The 5,357-nt window shown below is 41.7% G+C and overlaps 1 pseudogene; it reads left to right on the top strand.

Annotated features, from left to right (window-relative positions):
• The first annotated feature begins 1,353 nt into the window (after window positions 1–1,353).
• Window positions 1,354–1,495, top strand: LOC145351368 (U2 spliceosomal RNA; annotated as a pseudogene).
• Window positions 1,496–5,357: the final 3,862 nt, after the last annotated feature.

Below are 5,357 nucleotides of genomic sequence, written 5' to 3'. Positions count from 1 at the left end.
CGCAGACAGTGACCCAAGCTGGGAATCGAACCTGGGTCCCTTAAGTGGGAGGCAGCAGTTCCTTGCTGGAAATCTAAATATATCACATTGACCAATTGGGTTGTAATTTTCTCAAAGAAATCAAGGAAGCACTTCATTTTATAAAGATATGTTCACTGTTGTTTATCTGATCGCTATTCAGACAATTGACAATTTTAGTCTTAATATTCAATTTGATTATTTTACACAGAATTAAACTAAAACTCGTATGTTTCTGTTGCCTGTACTGCTTAATGCAAGCAGCAGATTAGCCTTTTCCATTCTACTAGTCGTTCATAATGACCATCTTGATAACAAATCTCCTTCCTGGTTTCTCTCAACACACTAGGATAAATACCATTGGCCAATGGACACTTATTTGGTATAATTCATGTCCGCTTGTCATGGACTTCCGTATAATTTAAATCAGCATCTAGAACTAGAGGACTTTTTAATTCATGTATTCCCCTGTGAATACTATGAGGAGTAATCATTTAGGATATTTTCAAAGCATATTTTCACTTTTTAATATTCTCATCCCTTGTCTTACAATGCTATTGCTTCTTCATTGGCAGTCCCTTAGGGTCGAGGATGACTTGCATTCACTCTGGGGAGGTGGGTTCTGTGGTGGCTGAATCGTCCATTACTGGAGCTGAGACATTGCCACAGATTTGGCAGGCGGCAATCGATGAGGTGAGTGGATGAAACATTCTGGAATCTGAGTTCTCTTTCTGCTGTTTAGCCTTGGCCTCCGTGTGCTCCACCTGGTGGTGCTTGAGGTGATTGGCACCTTTGCAGATGCTTCTTCTCCTGTCAACATCTGATTAATTCACCCATGGAATTGTTGAATTTTAGACCTATTGCTTTACTGAGTTGACTGTTTACACTCATTGAGAATTGGAAAATTTGACATTTGCATTCTAACAAAAGCTTCAACACTGAAAATGATTGGGATCTCCCACTGAATCTGTCAGGCAGGAGTGATAACAACAGGCATGATGATATCAATGTGCATGGCAGGTGTGGCTGGCATGGTTGGCACAGTAGCTGTGGGGAAGAAATGTGACAGGGTCGGCCCTGGTTGAGGGCCACTGTTTAATACTGTGGCCCTCTAGCAAAAGTTATTGAGCACTCCTGAAAGAATAGAACAGGAGTTGCTAGCTCCATTCATTAGCTGGATGTCAAACATAGGCGGCACAATATACAGAATTCAAAATCCAAACAGTGATTTGTCAACCACGACTTAATGAGTAGCATCCTCCGATGTAAGGCAGAAAGTTGCTGCAGCGACTTGACAAAAATTGCTATTGCTGCTATTTCAGTGGTACAAAGAAAATCACTTCTCGGCCTTTTGGCTAAGATCAAGTGTAGTATCGACATGCTGTACTTGGTTGAAGTTATTAGGTTACATTTTAGCTTCATTTGAAGCAATTTTTTAAAGTGGCATCTTGGCCTTTTGGCTAAGATGCAAATAAGATCAAGCCTTGGAGGAGGAGCTACACCTACTCCAATCAGCTTAGATCATGTAGATCAAGCCCAAGACAGGAGGTGAGAGCCCTGTCTTGTCAGCTTGGATCGGGAATGTCTCAACTTGTTGGGACTCTGAATTGGATTTGATTGGATTGAATTGAAGTAAAGAATAAAGAATAATTTTAAAAAATTACAGCACAGGAAGAGGCCCTTTGGCCCTCCAAGCCTGCACTGACCATGCTACCCGACTTAACTAAAAGCCCCTACCCTTCTGGGCACCATATCCCTCTATTCCCATCTCATTCATGTACTTGTCAAGATGCCCCTTAAAAGTCACTACCATATCCGCTTCCACTATCTCCCCCAGCAACAAGTTCCAGGCACCCACCACTCTGTTTAAAAAAAAAAAAATCTGCCTCATACATCTCTTTTAAACCTTGTCCCTTGCACCTTAAACCTATGCTCCCTAGTAATTGACTCTTCTACTTTGGGAATGAAGCTTCTGACTATCCACTCTGTCCATAATCTTGTAGACTTCTATAGGTCTCCCTGCAACCTCCATCGCTCCAGTGAGATCAAACAAAGTTTCTCCAACCTCTCCTCATAGCTAATGCCCTCCATACCAGGCAACATCCTGGTAAATCTTTTCTGTACCCTCTCCAAAGCCTCCACATCCTCCTGGTAGTGTGGCAACCAGAATTGAACACTATATATTCCAAGTGCAGCCTAACTAAGAATCTATAAAGCTGCAACGTGACTTGCCAATTTTTAAATTCAGTGCCCCAGTCAATGAAGGCAAGCGTGCTGTATGCCTTCTTGACTACCTTCTCCACCTGCATTGCCACTTTCAGTTACCTGTGTATCTGTACATCCAGATCCTTTGGCCTGTCAACATCTTAAGGTTTCTGCCATTTACTGTATATTTCCTATTTGTATTAGACATTCAAAAATGCATTACCTCACATTTGTCCAGACTAAACTCCATCTGCCATCTCTCCATCCAAGTCTCCAACTGATCTATATCCTGCTGTTTTCTCTGAATATCCTCATCACTATTCACAAATCCACCAACCTTTGTGTTGTCTGCAAACTTACTAATCAGTCCAGTTACATTTTCCTCCAAATCATTTGCGTGTGTGTATATATATATATATATATATGTATATAACAGCAAAGGTCCCCATGCTGTTCCCTGAGGAACACCATTTGTCACAGCCCTCCATTCAGAAACGTACCCTTTCACTGCTACCCTTTGTCTTATTTGACCGAGCCTGTTTTGTATCCATCTTGCCAACTTACCTCTGATCCCATGCAACTTCACCTTCTGTACGAGTCTGCCATGAGGGACCATGTCAAAGGCCTTACTGAAGTCCATGTAGACAACATCCATTGCCCTACCTTCATCAATCATCTTCGTCACTTCCTCAAAAGTCAATCAAGTTCGTGAGGCATGACCTCCCCTTCACAAAACCGTATTGAGAGAGTACTATGCTTTTTCTTTATTCATGCATGGGAATGTGGGCATTGCTGTCAAGGCCAACATTTATTGCTCATCCCTAATTGCCCTTGAACTGAGTGGCTTATCAGGCCATTTCAGAGGGCAATTAAAAGTCAATTACATTGCTATGGATTTGGCCAGACAGGTAAGGATAGCAGATTTCCTTCCATAAAAGACATAAGTGAACAAAATCAGTTTTCCTGACAACCAACAATGGTTTCATGGTTGTCAGTAATTATTCCAGATTTTTATGGAATTCAAATTTCAACATTTGCCATGGTGGGATTTGAACCCGGATGCCCTGGGTCTCTGATTTACTAGTGCAGTGATAATATCATTACACCATTGCCTCCCCTTATTGAAGGTGTCCTAATTTGGATGAAATATTAAATATGATCATATCTGGATGTGAAAGATTCCATGGCATCATGTCAAATAGCAGGCGAATCCCAAACAATTCAGCTTCACTAAAAACAAATGATTTGATCATTATCATATTGCTGTTTGTGGGAGCTTACTGTGCACAAATTGACTGTCACATTTCCTTCATTAGAGCAATGACTGTGCATCATTTACTGCAAAATGTTTTGGAATGTTCTAGGTCATGAAAGGTTCTATATAATGTAAGTCTTTTTATAACAGAAATTGCTGTTGATGACGTGAGCAGTCATATTTACAATTATATATACATATTATCTATCCATATTTTACTAGAACTATTAACTTGTTATTTCCAATGGCTAATGGCTCTATTAAAACAACTGATGAAGGGATGGTGTATATATTTTTAAAAATCACTAACATCACTGACAACCATTTCCAGGCCTCTGTCTCTGATATCATTTACAGTGCAACTAATGACATTATCAATAAGTCTGTCCCAGTAGTCAGTAATTTATGTGATAATATATCCAAACGCATTGAATGTTATTCCATCAAATGCAGGAATTTTTAAGAATCCATTTCCCCTTGAAACTAGAACTGAGGTTCTGTTACCTACAGAGACATTTATGACCACTGAAATAGTCCGTAGAGAATTTGGACAGCCGTGGTGGCGACATCTTTCTCGACTTATCTATAAGGGTAAAACCTTCCTGGCAGTCTATTTTGGAGAACTGTCAATACAATTACGTGCACAGCAGTCTCCGTTAATCTGCATTCCTCTACAAATCATAACAACAGCAGTGTCATGTGATTGAGTACTGCATCAGCAATGCCTGTTACCTCATTGACTTTTATTGTCCCTGCACTTCTGCTGTTAGTTTGCTCTGCAATTGTCACTGGTCACTCTGTAACCAAATGTAAACTTTAAGCATGTTCTTCTTCCTAAAAATAAAAGATTTTAATTATTTTTTTAGTGGGAGATTAAAACCAAAACTCATGTTTGAATTTCACCTGTTGGTCAAGATCCAGTTTATAAATCTGTACTGATACTGATTAATGATGAGGAATATATTCTGTATAACTAGACTGTGGCTGCTACCGGTGATGGACTATCTGTGGATTTAATTTACTGTTTGTGGTGGAAGATTTAGATTGCTGTGGAGTTGATAGATGTGTTTGTATTTATTAAGCATATGTGCAATTCCTTTCTCTCTCAAATCTGTATTCCTTATTTTACAATTAATATGGAACATCAACTTATAAGGGTACTTATAAAGGGAGGGGATGTTTCTGCTTGCCCATAACTTCCTGGTTCCTCAGCATCACATTTAGGGGTACCCCAGGAGTGCACTGGGGAATCCCACCAGGAAGTTCCCACAAGGGCTTACCCAGCATTTGTCCAGAAGGGCTAACTTCCCCTGGAGCCAAAGTCAACCAGGCCAAGAGGGAGGCCATGTTCTTTGGGAACCGGGCTGAGAAATCCTTTGTCCCCTTCACTGTCAGGGCAGATTACCTGAAGGTGTTGGGGATATGGTTTGGAGCGGCAGGGGCATGCGCCAAAAACTGGGACGAGTGCATCGCGAAAGCCAGGCAGAAACTGGGCTTGTGGGAGCAACGCTCCCTCTCCATGACAGGAAAAAACCTGGTGATCCGGTGCGAGGTGCTGTCCATGTTGTTGTATGTGGCGCAGGTGTGGCCTATCCCCAAATCCTGCGCTGCAGCAGTGACGTGGGCCATCTTCAAGTTTATCTGGAGATCAAAAATGGATCGCGTCCAGAGGGAGGTGATGCACAAATCTCCAGAGAACGGAGGGAAAAACGTTCCCAACGCCGCACTCATCCTGATGGCACCTTTGTGTGCAGCTGCATCAAGCTGTGCATAGAGCCTCGTACACTAACAGCAAGTGCCACTACTTTCTGAGGTTCTACCTGTGCCGCGTGTTGCGGAGGATGGGTCTGGCCACATTGCCGCGGAACGCTCCGAGTAG

The sequence above is a fragment of the Carcharhinus amblyrhynchos genome, chromosome 1 (assembly GCF_965287045.1).
Source record: "Carcharhinus amblyrhynchos chromosome 1, sCarAmb.v2.hapA, whole genome shotgun sequence".
Taxonomy (NCBI): domain Eukaryota; kingdom Metazoa; phylum Chordata; class Chondrichthyes; order Carcharhiniformes; family Carcharhinidae; genus Carcharhinus; species Carcharhinus amblyrhynchos.
Note: the sequence above shows the minus strand (reverse complement) of the source record. Positions and strands in the feature narration are given on the sequence as shown.